Genomic DNA, 15,861 nt, shown 5'->3' with positions numbered 1-15,861 from the left:
TCTGTTAGACCCCTGCATACAGTCAGTCCTCAAAAGACACGTGAGGAGGGCATGAATGCATAGCCACACTGCATAAGCGATTTGGCCACATTCCACACTTTCGTTCCAAGATGACCAAGCCACAGGTATCCCATTAATTTATGAAGATGTCAAAATTCTTTTGGCTCAAACTCCCTCTAAAACCCAGGAAAATGAAAGCACCAGGCCTCTCTATGTTGGCTCCAACTAACTAGCTTGCAAGCATCCAAGCCATAAAGTAGCAGAAAAGAGTGTTATTAGGGGCTGGCCCAGTGGCAAGGTGGTTGGGTTCATGCACTCCGCTTGGGTGACCCAGGGTTCACTGGTTCAGATCCTGGGCGTGGACCTACACACCACTTATCAAGCCATGCTGTGCTAGCATCCCACATAGAGGAACTAGAAGGACTTACAACGAGGATATACAACTATGTACTGGGGCTTTAGAGAGAGAAAAAAAAGAGGAAGATTGGCAACAGATATTCGCTCAGGGCCACTCTTCCTTGCCACCCCTCACCCCTGCCAAAAAAGCATACCGTAAAAAAAGGAGTGTTATTAAATGAAAGAAGAGTCTGTGAGTATATATTTTAAAATAGGAAAATGACAGCAACTTACAGCAAAGTAGTATCACACAGTCTTCTAAAGCTCTAACGTAAGCAGCCCCCAGCGCCATTTACACTTTGTATTAGGGTGGAGGGCTCGCTTGGGGGAGTTTTACAGGGTCTCCATCCCCACCAGGACCCCACACGCTCCAGGAATTAGTTATCACATCAATGGCCCTCTCCTTGTATCAGTATCGCTTATTTGTTCATGGATCTGTCCACTCAGCCAACATTCATTTCAGGCTGTTCGCTGGCTGACGTGTGGGAGCTGACAGTACAGTGGATTCGAGTTAGAACAAGAGGAAAGGATGGGAATTCAGTAAAACACAGATGGTGTGTGCATCGTGTGCTGGAGAGCTGGAAAGGACAGAAATGCGGTCTGGTATAAACTACACTCCCCAGCCAGCGCCTGGGGGAAGAGCCTCTGAGAAGGCCAACCTGTAGGTGCAGCCCCTTGTCCCATGTTGAGAGACCGGTAATGGAGGGTGTCCACCAAGGGTCAGAGACAGTCACAGGGCAGTGAGCGTAGGGTGGTGAGGCCAGGGGTACAGCACCTCCCACCAAAGCCGAGAGAAGCCCTAGGGCCTGGGCCAAGCCCCAGCAGGGGACTTTGTGTGCCTGTGATGTCCCAAATCCATCGCACACCTGTTACTGACAGCTCTGTGTCTGCGAGGAATGATTTTCAGAGTGAGATTGACAGAACAGGGGCGCAAGGAGAATCTGTTGCCAGGGAAATGCAACCGGATTGAGATGTGTCACACAAATACCATATGAAACCCCAAATTCAAGGAAGAATTGATTCTGGGGGAAAAAACCCACATAAAGAAGATGGTGAAAATGAGAACGCAGAGCGTGACATAAAAATCACAAAGGACTCTCTACCCAAACACTCTATACACCTAGTGAAGCAGCTGGGCCATTTTAGTGGGGGATACAAAAGGCTTTACGGGGAGGAACAGGTTTGCTCACAGAAGCTCCTGCGGTGGTGCGGCTGCTTCAATTTACCACGTGATTATATGTAGATTGTCCCTTTTCATCCCCACTGAGGCCCACCCCTGGGAGGGACACAGAGAAGATATTATTCTAAATTAACCCATGAGAAACCAATTGCAGTTTTTCTAAAATTACGGCCAACAGATTGTCCACATCAGAATCACATGGGGAGCATTTGGTTAAAACTCGCGTTGCTGAGCTCTATCCGGATCTCCAGGGCGGGGCTCAGGAATTTGCATCTTTAACTCTCCAGGTGATTCATAAGTGCACTCAGGTTTGAGAACCTCTGGCTCCAGGATCCCCCACCTGGAGGATGCACACACACGCTCACACACTCACACACACGTGTGCACACACACACACACCAGAACTCAGCTCTTCTGGTCCAGCAAACCCCTCCATCTCTCACTAGGTCGAGGTGCCGCTCACCATCCATTCCACACTGGAGTTTCTAAGACGCTTATCACAGCTCAAATCCTATCTTTTTCTTTAGGGAGCAGGATTCCGATAGTTTTTTGGAGGGCATATGAGTAAAAGATGAATGTCTCTTAAGAGAAACCCATTCATTCAGTGTGGCCCCTGCAGTCATAGTCATTTGGTGTTTTAGAACCTGCCCCTCCATCTATCTTTTACCACAAAGCAAAAGGGGCTGGTCGACACAGAAGTTAAGCTGCACATTTGTAGTGAAACTCTGGTTTTACTTATGAAGCCTGCATATTGTACGTGGGGTGAGGGTCTTTCTCACTCGCCACGTTTCATTCTTTGTGGAGGAAGTGCCTTCGTGTAAGCCTCGACACACACTCCAGTCCTGGTGGGTGATGCAGGAAGGAGTGGCCTGGCCCTCTCCCCTCCTCCCCCCGCTGGCTGGCCCCTGGGTGGGAGAGCACATTCCACAGGGCTCCTCCGGGCTGCAGGCCAGCCCTCCCTGCACAGGGTGGGCACAGCTCCCTCATTCTGGGGTCAGGCACAAGGAAGCCCACCCTTCCATAGGCATAAGCCACATTCTCCAGGGATGGCTTTGTCTATAATAAAGGAAACATTGAGGCGTCCCATTGGCCTTACTCTCTCTGTCTAAATTGAATTACCTGTATTTAATTGAATGTCTAAAAATTTTCCAGAGCTAAGATGAAACAGAAGCTGGCCACACTGAGTTATCTGAAAGGAGCCCAAATGCATATCTGTTTTAATGGATACAGCTAAACAAGGAATTGCTTTAGCTGGGCAAGACTTGTCCTCCCACATTGTTTGCTGTTACTGAAGCAGCAGAATTGTGGCGGCCCTGAGGCTTCCTCCTGTTTGCAGAACATCCAGCAATAGCCCTTGCACAAAATAAGTCCAAGAATTCAGGCCAAGATGCTAAGCACAGTTCAGTCCATTCTTGTAAAGGGCTATGTGTGTGGCGGTGTGAGGAGGGTTTCCTTCACAGCCTCTCCTCTCCCTCCCCTTCCTGTCTGTGACTTCTTTCACTTGGCCTCAACCTAAAAAGTGATGCAGTCTCCCAATTTTGCTAACAAACTCAGGACATTCAAGTACTGATTACGTTGTATTACATGAAGAATGGCTGAGTCAATCACGCCCCTAGAATCAGGCAAATACTATATTCTAATTTCCCAAGCACAGGACGTCCTTGGAATTGCTTGCCTGGCTCTGGGGTTTTGTCACTCTCAGCCTAAAACCCCACTGGGAAATCAGAGAGTCTAGGCTGTGTTGTCTAAGCTTCACAAATATGCTAGAAGCGAGTTATCTGATTCTCAAAGACTGCCAGGCCTCCTCTTCCATCTGAAAACTCCTAGAGGCTTCCGGGAAAATCATTCATTAAAACACATCTCTGAGTTTACACATGTGCATATGCCAGATATTGTGTGGGAGAGGCTTCTCTTCTAGTTGGAGTGTTGGAGTCGTGCATAAAGCATTAATAGTAACAGAGAGTGATCAGCAAGTGACAAGAGTCAAATGAGAATCACGACAATCAATACTGTGGGATTTCAGGGGAAAGATCCTGCCAGCTGGAGTGTTCAGAGAAAGAGTTTAAAAGCTGGCCTTCCAGAGTGGATAAATGAAGATTATCCACTGCCTCCTCGTCCTCAACTCTGGCTGGGGCCTGAGCTGTGTTCTCAGTGCTTTGACTATTACATCTTTGGTTGTGAGTCATGAGGGCCACAACCCATGGCTGTGATAAGCTGGCCCAAGTGGGATGGAAGCCCATCACCTCAGTGTCCAGTGAGGCCTTCCTGTGTGGCTTGACCCTGTGTGTGTGTGTGTGTGTGTATGTGTGTGTGTCTGCACCCTGGGGTTGCCTCCTTCCCCTTGCCTTGAAGACCTCGCCCTCAGGTCCTGCTGTCCCCAATCAGGGTTTGCACAGTTATCCCCCTCGCTATTGCTATTTTTCTGTCCAAAACATTTCCACATCTTTGATCTGCTCCCTTTTTCTTGATTTTCCTCCTTAATTCTAGAACTGTCATTTCTTTGTTGACCCCCTCCTTCTAATTTATTACCCAGGAATTTGTCCTTTTCTCGTATTTTAGATACTTCTTCTCAGTGATCTGATCCACATCAGATGGTTACAACCACCACCATATACTGACAACTCCAAAATCAGTATCTCAAGCTTTATTTCTAAATTGAGCTGCAGTCACGTTTCTGTATTTCTTCATCCTAAGGGACATCCTTAGGTATTTCAAGTCTAATAGGTTAAAAATGGAACTCATTTTCTTCTCCCTAAAAATGTTCTTAATCTTTTTCATCTTTCACCTTCCTATCCAACTTATTCCAAATTGTGTAAACTATATCTCAGATTTGTTTCCAAAATTAACCCCAACTTATTATGCCGTGTCATTCCCAGACCACCTCCTACTGGGACAGCAGCCCTTTAACTTGACTCATTGCTACCAGAATCTCTGCTCTTAGGTTCATCCTTTACATTATTACCAGAACAATTTTCCTAAAAATAAATTCTAATTGTGCCCTCTTTCCTTAAAAGCCTTGGTTGATTTCTAACTTTTATAGGAAAAAGTCCAAATTTCTCACTGAAAACTTAACTTCTTCAATATCTCCTTCTGCCCATCCCCATCCCATATCTTACATCCTCTTTATACCTAACTTCTCACCAATCTATAAATTAGCTATTTCCCCAGTTCCTGCCTCTGCACATGCTGTTCCTGTTACCTGGAATGCCTTTCCTGATGTTGTTTATCTGGTGAACTCCTATTCCTCCTTCAAGACCTCGTTTAAATGCCACCCCTCTTCTAGGAAGCCTTCCTGAACTAGGTTGTAAATCATCACTCTTACCTCTGGGATCCCCGAGTGCTTAAAATAAATGCTGCCTTGTTAATTTGCCAATGTCTTTAATCTGTGAAAAATGCTCATCTGCTCTTCTACCCACAAATATCTGTTGAAGACCGAGTGTACAATAACGCCTGTGTTTGGATCATGGAAGAGAACAGGTGTTGCTTCAACTCCATGAATGCGGAACACTGCAGTCCCCCATCGTGGGCAGAGTCGCGGCTCCAGGTGCAGTTCTCCGACCCCGGTGGTCTTGCTTCCCCTTCCAAGGTCTGACTGACCATCACCTTCATCTTTTCAGCTCATCGAATGGGGGAGGGGTGACCTAGGCCTCCGGGAGCACGCATCCCGTTCCCTCTCCTGCCCATCTTCTAGACACTCTCCGAGATATCGCCTCTGAGATGACATCCCTGGTTCGCATTGGGTGGGGTGATGACAGCGTGTTTGGATGGCCGGTACCTGCAGAGGCCTCCCTTCCAAACATGTCCTCTGAGTTCTGCCTCAGATTGGTGGTGGCCACAGCACTGAGTTCGGGGGTCTGTTCCTTCATCTGCTGGGAATGCTGGGACCAAGCCTTGGAGAGAGATGGGGGATCAAGCAGTGCTGTCAGAGGACTTCAGTCCCAAACAGCACCCTGGAGAGACACCTTGGGCTCAGTGAGTGGACCAGGCTCTCACCCTTGGGTGCAGAACACTGGAGTGTGGCCTGGCTGGGCTCTGTTGGGATCCTCACAGGTGATCCACATCATCTTCTATCTGATGGTGGCCAAATTTACTAGTCTCTCTAGTCTCAAAGCCTGTGTTCAATAAATGATGTTCATGGAATGAGCGATTGGGTCACTTTATTACAAGAGTTTTTTTTGGGGGGGGGGGTGGTTCTTGGTTTCCTTTCCTTTGCTTTTTGAATGATGTAAGAATTGGGCAGATTTTCTGAGGAACCCATTGCCCAAGTGGTGTTTCCTGTGCTTGGTGCAGGAGCCGCGGGTCCCTGAGCTCCAGCCCAGACACACGGGGTTCCTCTCCTTTCTCTGCTTTGACCCATGGGAAGGCAAAGGGGATTCAGCTGCCTTGAGGTCTTTGGCAGCATGTCACAAAGGAACCTGGGTCATGGCAAACTCCCTGCCATGGAAATGATGCGGGGTCAGTGAGCCAGGGAGTCGAAAGAAACATTTCTTGGACTCTCAAGGTCTGGCAGTACTGCTATTTTATTTAGAGAATAGTATGGAATAGCATGGGGACAGGACCCACGGGCAGGAGGAGCTGCTGCTGCAAATGTGGGTTGAGGGTAGAGCTAAATTTAAGGCATAGGTATGCGAGTTATCACTTTACAAGACAAAGGAAAGAATATGTAAAAAGAGTTGTTAAAATGGTATCAGTGCCGGTAGAGACTGGTTATTGGGTGGTCCTATAACTTTAGATAAGAATTAGGCCAGATTAAGTAAATGACAGAAGCCACCACCTTAAATAGTATCTTCAGCTAAAGACAAAGGAGGATGTTGGTGGTGGGGGGAGTCAGCTACATGAGGTTACCAGACAAGCACAATAAACAAGACTTAAGTCCTTGCCGTCTCCATTAAGAGTTTCCAGAGATAAGGCCATCCCCCCTTCCTCCTGGTGCAGGGAAGGAGACACCCCCCCACAGGTGGAGACTTCCTTCACAAATGCAAATGTCTCTCATCAAAGGGCAAGCAAATTCCACTTCTCAGAGCCTCCTTCTCATCTGCAGTTTTTAAAAGTAACCAGCCTAAAATAATCCTCATCATAAACCCCCCCGGAACTCATTTGGCCCCGAAATCTTTTGGGGATACAGACGGTGGTCAGTCTTCTGTAACTACTTCTGGCTGTACAAGGTTGTAGAGCTGTCCCTAAATGTGGCCATAGGTACAGGCAGGAAGTTCAGTGGACCGGAAGGTTGCACCTGTGGAGTCCAAGGCTGACAAGGTATACAGATACTCTGGAGACGAGAGAATCATTTGATGAGAGGTGGTCCAGGAGGTGAAACTTTGTTGACATGCAGAAGACAAACAACGAAATAGACAACAAATTATAATAAGAAATACAAGCAATATGATTAACCCAATGAATAAGGTTTTGATAGTAGTCCAGAAACCTGGACCTGACCAAGAGTTCAACCAATCATTTAGAGATAGGGTAGGGTCAGACGTGGATTTAAGTTGGTGGCTCATATCAGATAGGAAGTCAGAGATATTTTGGTGATGGTAGTCAGGAATATAAACACAACATTCAGTTTTTATAATGGCACAAGTGCCCCCCTGTGCTGCTGTCAAGACATCCAGTGCCATTCGGTTTTGGAGGACTGCCTTATGCATTTGGGATACTTCTAAATCGAGCAGCGAAAGGCTATGTTGTGTATCATTTAATGCCTTCATACTAAATTTGTTTAGAGCTTCCATGTGCCAGATGACACTTTCGATTCCTAATTGGGGAAGGAAAATTAAGGCAATGTGGTCACACCAGTGGAAGACAGAGCAGGTCCAGCACTATTGTAGGTTGGGTAGGCTAGCAGGAGGAGAAATAGTAAATGTAGTTCTACCTTGCATCCAGATGAAGCCTAGGGTGCATCGTCCAATCCATCCAGGTGGCAGCCAAGGCTATAAGTTGGAGCCACATAGTCACTGAGTGCCATTAGGGGCTAACCAACGTATGCTGGGCCGTCTATCCCTGTCAGTCCCGAACCAATCAGTATTTCTTAAGGTGATGATATGAGACTTTACCTTAGGAACTCATTGTTTATGATCCACCTGTGACAAGGCAAATCTAGTTAGTATTTGGGCAGTAGTGTTGAAGGAAAAGGTTTGATTGTGGCCAGGGAACTCCCTGGTATCAGAGATGGATGGCCACAAGGAGACATTATGATTAGTAATAGATGATTCTTGTAGAAGAAAAGAGCTAGAATCTAATATCCATGAATGTGTACTATAGCTTGTATTAAAACATAATTTTTCTCTCTAAAATGACCCTCATTTTTAAAAGATAGCCAAATTAAGATTAACTGGTTGCAAAATAAGTGTAGTTTTAATAAAACTTGGTCCAATTATTTACATAAGTGCAGCAAGAATAGCAACTGATTATACAGGCTTCTTAAAATATGCTTTACTGGAATTTTTTTAATGAGGAACATCAGATTGAACTGTAAAGGCCTCTTGAGGTCAGAAAAGCCAAGCCAAGGACTTGCCATCAGATTTTGCCTGCAGTACCTACAGATTTGGGTGGACTCCTCTCTTCTCAAGGTCCCCCAAATGATTCTGAGGTTCCTTGCACCTGCCAGATAAGCAAGCTTCCTTACTTACTGGGTAAGATTGCCAGAATCTCTGTAAACAAGGTACCAGGCCCATATTTCCAAGTGGCTTTATTCCCAGAAAGTCAACCTTATTCCTCAAAGGCAGCATTGTCATATCCGAGTCTGTATGTTTCTCAAATATGACATTCAAAGCTTTAGTAAGATAACCAATGTGTCTTGTTATAAGGAGAACAGATTCTTATTGAACTTATGCAAATAACTATATTGCCACAAAATAACCATGCTCACTCACAAAGAGTTTCCAAACTCTGGAGGGATCAGGTAAGGAGAAAAAGATAAATGTTTCAGTTTTGCTCAGAAAGGTATAATTTCACTAAATTGTAAGTCAGTTAGCATAAGAGAAAAGAGAAGAAGATTTCCTCAAATATGAGAAAACAAAATACATCAAAAATAATATTTCAAAGTCATAAAAAATTATAACTATCCTCATCAGTTCATACAGTCCTGTATAATCGATTATTGAGTTTAATCTTCTGTTAGCAGATCTATGAGCTCAGTTTCTCTGTTAGAATTCTGTAATATCTTACCCAGTTCAGTTTTACAATCTGAAAGTTTATCAGAAACCTGTATTCTAGAATCCTGTGTCAGAATCCTTTCCGGGAATTTCTCTGAAGATGAAACATATTTGCAAAAGCAAAAAGCATCACAGCAAAACAGCAACTATCTGTAAATGGACAAAAGACTCAAAAGGGCAACTGACAAAGAAACTTGGCTACTTCTGTGACATACAACACTTCAAGATAATAACTGGAATTATGACCGATAACCAGGAGAGATCAAAATTTTAGGAATGTTATATAATTTTAAGACATCTATATCAATAGCGTTTACCCATATAATACCACCTAAGAAAGTTTATCATCGCTTATTTGACAATGCTTCCCATGTAATTTAAGAGGGAGAACCTTGTCAAAAACATCAAAAGATTTTAAAACACTTGTTCAAATAGGAAACAACACTCACTGTGAAACAATGCTCAGGTATCTATTCAAAGTGACAACAGAAACAGTCAAAAATCTTAAGTGACCTCAGTCATTATTTTAACAAAACAGATGTGTCTTTTAGACAGACTTAGACCAGGCTGAAAAGCTCAAGGTAATCATCCTTTGAGAGAAAACCAAATTTTAATTTCTGCACCAGCTTATTTTTAACATTAAAATTCATTTACTTAGTTGGATTTACTTTAATCTTAGCCAACTTGACCAGGCATAAAACTCCTTTCTGAATTTCTCCTTCACAAACCTTCCACAACTTTCTTTTTACTTTCAGAATTTGTCCCATGCTTGCTTTCTTACTCTCTAGTACATTAGGACAAATTTATCTTTCTTAACCGAACAAACAAAATATTTCCATTCTTTATACCCTCTTTACTGAAACATACATTTTAACTTTCCTTGAATACAGAGCTGTTTTCCTTATTAATTTACAGTAGCTTTAATTGTATAGGTTAATTAGAACTTTTAACCCTTAACAGACCCTAGTAAACACTAAAAAGGTAAGCAATTATGAATTGTCTTTTATATCAGCATTCTAAACACTTTTCATAATTTCTAGAAACACGCCAGCTTACAGTAACAGACCCAAAGACTTTTAGCCCCTCTGCAATAAGAAGCCAAAAGTAGATTACTTGGATACATTTAGCAATGTTTCAGTGTTCCATCCTATCCAGAAATGACCCAGATACTCAGATTTTATCATTTAACTTAACTTGGCAAAACTCAAGATTGTTATCAAAAAGAAATTGGAAGCTGGGTTTTTTTTTTCCAAGTATACAGACCATAAAACAGTTATTCTACCCACTTTTATCTATTTAAACCATTTGTTTCCAACAATTATGTTCAGGTTAGCCACGAAAACCTCATGAGACATTAGACAAAACTGGTCATCATTTAAAGCTGTTATTTTGCTGACGGACTTCTAACAGACAACATGAGATTATTTGACTAGTTAACCCAGGCTCCATGCCTGCATCATATCCAAATACCGACAACTCTGACAAGACTATTTCAATCAAACAAACAAACTTAAACAAGTTTTCATTTACCAAAGATTAATTCACATCACGTTAACTTAAAAGACACTGGATTAATTTCTACTACATTTAGAATTTATATAAGCGCTTACTTGAAGCCAATTAAACAGAGCTCTTAATTTTGGCCATACCATCTGGAGGTAAAATATCACACACGTGTAACACATATATAGACACACATACACAGAGTCTCCACAGCTATTGTTTTAAAAATTACTGTCATGAATCAAGTACAGTAATACAAAGCTCACCAGTTATGAATCCAAATTTTGTTCTGAGCCTTTTTACTAATACTTATGGAAAAGACACTCAAGATGCTAGATTTTTTGCAAGGGCACACTTGTGGCCGTTTTTTTCTTTTTCCCTTTTTTTTTCCTTCAGTCTTAGGAATTAGTGATGGGCTAGGTAGTCCTCAGAGGATTTGCAAGCTCTTTGAGATAAGGGAAATGGGTGGAACCTGAATGCCTCTAGAGCTGCTTTCCTAGCCTTACAAGGATTTTCCAAGGACAGTTGCTCTTGATTTCTCAGAAACTGGGTTGTAACTTAAATGACCTTATAGATTGACCTACCTGTCCAACGACATCACAAAGGCACAGAGAAACCCCTCAAGTTTTCTCCAAGCTGGAGTTTCTGGGGCATAACGCGTTCAATTGCAAGTGTTTCCAATTGGTTAGAATGCACCAACCGGTTAGTCTCCGGGGATGCTTGGGGGCGTTCCCCATGGCAGTAAAGCTGGTGTCTGACTGACCGCGGCCAGAGAAAGGGTACACAGCCTGATTGCAGGCATCGATATAGTTATAAGATTTAATCAAGTCCTGCTGAACCAGGGCACTTAGTCTCTGAGCCAGCACAAGGTGAGGCAGGAAAGTAGGAGGAAAGGGCCTGGAACTGGCTGGAGGCTGGGGCTCCCAGTGCCAGGGTTGAGAGTTAAGTCCCTGGCAAAAGGTTTTCAATTTTACAGAAGGTCCAGGTTCTGCTCAGGTCCAGCCTGAACGTAACCTGACTCGGTGACAGCAGAGGAGGTGATGAACAAGGCAAAGAAAGGAAAAGAAGAGATCAGACCTCACCCTCATGGCCTCTTCCAGAGGGTTATCAAAATAAGAGTCACACAACAGTTCCCGTGCTGGGGCACACAACCCCAGCAGGACAGTTCACAGAATGAATCACAGGTCTCCTACCCTCATAAGTGACTCAGTAGGTGACTAAAATACTCAATGAGTCAACCGTCAAGAGAGGGCACCCCACTTGGGGTCACCGGGGTGATCAGGCCTGGAAACCAGAGTGGGGGGGGGGGGCTCCCAGGTGTGGAGCTGTTTACTCTTTAAAGATTTCTTTGTTTCCCGGTTGCAAAGCTCAAAAGGAAACCAAAATGGCCACTATAACTCTAAGAGAGATGAAAGAAACGGGTCCATTACCTTGAAAATCCCCCCTGAACCTAGGGCAGCAACCTACCCGTCATTCCTACTGTGGGGTTCCTATAGCAAGGGGTGATGGGGGCGTCCCCCAGCATTGCATCCCTTGTATACCTTCCCTATTATGCCTGGCAGTAATAGGTGCCTGGTGAATGGTCCCTGAGAGAAAAGGAGCCATTACCTCGAAAATCCCCCCACTGGGGTTCCTATGGCAAGGGATGATGGGGGCGTCCCCCAATATAGCATCCCTTGTATATCTTCCCTATTATGCCTGGCAGTAATAGGTGCCTGGTGAATGGTCCCAGAGAGAAAAGGATAGAGAAAAACGGTGAGGAATTTTCTGCCAGTCTGGGGGACATTCTACCCAATTGCATCCTGGAGCCATTCTCCCAAGAAGGGGTTCCCATACTCAACCAAAGGTTAGAGTTTGGTACTTTCCTTGAACAGGAGTCCTGATTGGGACTTTTCTGTGGTTCAGAGTGTGGTCAGGAGCCATAGGGAGGGATACCAATCCAGCCTTAGGAAAAGAAACCTTCCACAGGAGTCTTGGAGATTGGCGACCATCCTAATGAGTTAAGTGGTTGACCTGTGCCCACGTAAAATTTATATATTAGAGATAGAGTCAGGAAGGGATGGATTAATTCATTCTCCATCATGCTCAGGCTTCAGGTACTGATTCTCTTCAAGCTGAATGCCATGATTGCCCCATAGAGTAGCCATGGGCAGCAAATGTGGATTCATCCAGCTGTCCAAGAAAGTTCCCAATGAAGAAGTGAATTTAGATACATCCTCGAAAAAGAGAAAGGCACAAGGAAAAAAAAAATGCACTTACCAGAACTCGAGGCCACAAACCAATGAAGCAGGATCCCCGTACAGGCCGCCAGAAATAATGCGGGGTCGGTAAGCCGAGGAGTTGAAAGAAAGATTTCTTGGACTCTCAAGGTCTGGCAGTAGTGCTCTTTTATTTAGAGAATAGTGTGGAATAGCATGGGGACAGGACTCATGGGCAGTCAGAGCTGCTGCTGCAAACATGGGTTGAGGGTAGGGCTAAATTTAAGGCATAGGTATGTGAGTTACCTCTTTACAAGACAAAGGAAAGAATACGTAAAAAGAGTTGTTAAAATGGTATCAGTGCAGGTGGGGTCTGGTTATTGGGTGGTCCTATAACTTTTAGATAAGAATCAAACTGGATTAAGTAAATGGCAGAAGCCACCACCTTAAATATTATCTTTAGCTAAAGACAAAGGAGGATGTTGCGGTGGTGGCCGGGGGGCGGGGGGGGGGGGGGGGGGGGGAGAGCGTCAGTTACATGAGGTTACCAGACAGTAAACAACTTAAGTCCTTGCCATCTCCATTAAGAGTTTCCAGAGATAAGGCCATCCCCCCTTCCTCCTGGTGCAGGGAAGGAAACACCCCCACAGATGGAGACTTCCTTCACAAATGCAAATGGCTCTGATCAAAGGGCAAGCAAATTCCACTTCTCAGAGCCTCCTTCTCATCTGCAGTTTTTAAAAGTAACCAGCCTAAAATAATCGTCATCAGAGAGAGTCAGAGACAGAGTGTCAGATGTGGTCCAAAGGACAGACGTAACTTCACCACTTTCTACTTTGAGGACACATGTTGATTGAATTAACCACTTTGGGCCTCAGTTTTCTCCTCTGTAAAATGGGAAAATAATTCCTTCAGAATTGCAGCCCGTGCAAGCCAGGGAGTGCCTAGAGCCAGCCTGTAGGCCCCGTAGCCTAACTTCTGCCCAGCAGTGTCAGGGGCATGGGCCAGGACTTTGTGGTGTGCAGGTAAATTATTTATATACCTGTCTCTCCCGCCATAATCAACTCTTCCCTGCCTTTGAAACCTCAGTGTCTGACACATAGGAAGGGCTCAGTAAATGTTTGTTGAGTGAATGCATGAATATGAGAGGAAAGAGAGAAAGGAACACACGAAGTACAATATGACCTTCAACAGGGCCTATGAGGTATGTTGTTGTGCTTTGCTGATGAGGTTTTCAAATCTCATTCACATGTTGAATAACTAGTCCCAAAATTCTGCATATGTAGAAGTCACTTTTAAAAGGTAGAAATTAAACCTGTGGATTTTCTTTCTTGCCCTAGGGAAAGAGGTGCCTTCAGAAGGCCCACAGGGCAGGTGGGTGTCTCCCTTGTCCATGAAGGAGACTGTGGTTTGAAAAGGAGAAGCTGCCCCACACTGGGGAGTGGGTGGGAAATAGCGGGAGAGAAGTGACTGAGGCCTGAGCCAATTCTGAGCAAGGTCCTGAGAATCAGAGTTAGTCCAGGAGATGGCCCTGCATGGGGACCAGGACAAGGACTGCTTGGAGGGGAAGCAGGTGCCAGTGCTCTTGGCGATGCTTGGACTAGAAGTTGCCGCTTATCACAGCATGCGCCCGACTCCATCCCCCCCCCCCCCCCCCCCCCCCACTGATTGCTGCTCTCTCGCAGGCTCTCACCCTCACGCGACGGTTCTGGGACAATGCACACTCATTCCCCTTGTCACTCTGTGACTTGGGCAGACACCTCCTTACCTCCTTACCTGGGTCTGGGATTCACTTGCAGGACTGCTTTTTACTCTTTTCAAAAGTCTCCTTTCAAAATCTGCATAGACGGTTTGCTGGGGAAAGAGGAAGCACGGATTTAAAAAACGCTTACTCAGAAGTGAGCAGTGGAATTGAGCACATTACCTTTGGCTAATAAATAAAAACAAAATTCTTACGGAGTGAAATAAGAGGCCACCGGAGCACCTGGAACATCGTGACTTTGCACAAAGGGATGAAGCTGTCTGCAAATGTTCCAGCAAAGCACTTCCGGTTGTGACATCGCCATAAAATACAAGATTATCGGGAAAGATGGTCTGAGGGAAACAGTGCTTGCATTACTAACACCTCCATACCAATGGCAAACAGGAATTCGGGGGTTCTTAATTGCTAAACCGCATCACACAGAAAGTACAATGCAAAATTCCAGCACAGGAGAACTTAAAGGAAACTCAGCAAAAAATCTAGGCCAACTCCCTTATTTTCAGGTGAAGAAGCAGAGGCACTGAGAGGCCCCGGGGCAAAGTCCAGAGCCCAGTAGGTGCAGAACTGGGGTTAGAATTCCTAATTTGGGCCTCTTTCTGTCGTGCTGTTGCCTCCCCTGATTAAGCTGGAGAGCAAAATATCTATTTTGTGATCTGTAAATAGACATCTAGACATTCTCATAAACCTGTGGCTTTCTAAGTTTTGCCTACAAGTTGCTCTTAATAAATTTTGCTGAAAAGAGACAATCAGCATTTATAGGAACACGGTCTTTCCTGAAAGGATTAATCCTGGCATAGAACTCGTGCCATTGAGAGAGTTCATCCGGGGCACTGAACCGAGAATGGAAACTTGTCCTGAGGAGGAGCTGAGTCCAGGAAGCATCATCAGGCGGTTGAGAGACAAATGCCCACTGGGCGACAGGGACTGTGCTCCGCCCGGCTTTAGAGCGGCCGGGAGCAGGGCCAGCAGCGGGCACCGCACGGAACAGAAGGCGCAGCTGCTGCAGCAAAGCCACTGCAAAGGGCGGGGAGTGGAGGCCAAGAGGGGCCGCAGAGTGGCGGCTCGTCTGTGACAGAGAACGCAGGTGACATCTGCGGAGACGCAGGCCTGCTGTCCCGCCCCCGGGGCTGCGCTTTCCATGGCACACAGCCAGCACTGATGGCGTGGGATGGAAACAGACCTCCCGAAGCCTGACCTAGTAACGAAGGCACAAAGGCCAGCCTGGGGCGACAGGGACGAGCCCAGCGAAGAGCACGGGTTCTCAAGGAAAAGGAGAGAAACGGTGCTGCGTGGGAAAGGCAGGCTGGGTTTTCGAGGAGGCAGATTGAACTTTCACGTGGGGTGGCAGCAAAACAGAGGCATAAAAATGAAAGTCATTCCCTAAAGTCCTGATTTACAGTAAACATAAAGGAAGGGGCTGTTCTGATTTCAGCATACGGCCCGTGTGTCCCGCGTGGTTGGGCACTTCCTCCGTGTAGGCTGCTCCACAATGCTCTCAGCGCTTGGGGCTGCTGAGGCCTGCACACGTGGCTGGAGCCAGGCGGGTCAGGGCTGGGGGGAGGAGACAAAGCACGACCCGCCTGCCCGTCGGGGTGGCGTAGTGGTTAAGTTCTTGCGCTTTGCTTGGGGCCCGGGGCTTGTGGGTTCGCATCCCGGGGCGGACCTACATAT

At 45.5% G+C, this 15,861-nt stretch overlaps 2 long non-coding RNA genes across 2 annotated transcripts; both read right to left on the bottom strand.

Moving 5' to 3' along the window:
* Window positions 1-6,077: 6,077 nt before the first annotated feature.
* Window positions 6,078-12,912, bottom strand: LOC138918486 (uncharacterized). Its single transcript, XR_011427910.1, has 2 exons — window positions 10,815-12,912; window positions 6,078-7,653 (listed from the first exon to the last, which is right to left on the bottom strand). It is a non-coding gene; the product is annotated as an uncharacterized lncRNA (long non-coding RNA).
* A 49-nt stretch (window positions 12,913-12,961) lies between these two features.
* LOC138918448 (uncharacterized) lies at window positions 12,962-15,239 on the bottom strand. Its single transcript, XR_011427858.1, has 3 exons — window positions 14,385-15,239; window positions 14,205-14,282; window positions 12,962-13,315 (listed from the first exon to the last, which is right to left on the bottom strand). It is a non-coding gene; the product is annotated as an uncharacterized lncRNA (long non-coding RNA).
* Between the last annotated feature and the right edge of the window lie 622 nt (window positions 15,240-15,861).

Source organism: Equus caballus, chromosome 17, assembly GCF_041296265.1.
Source record: "Equus caballus isolate H_3958 breed thoroughbred chromosome 17, TB-T2T, whole genome shotgun sequence".
Lineage (NCBI taxonomy): Eukaryota > Metazoa > Chordata > Mammalia > Perissodactyla > Equidae > Equus > Equus caballus.
Note: the sequence above shows the minus strand (reverse complement) of the source record. Positions and strands in the feature narration are given on the sequence as shown.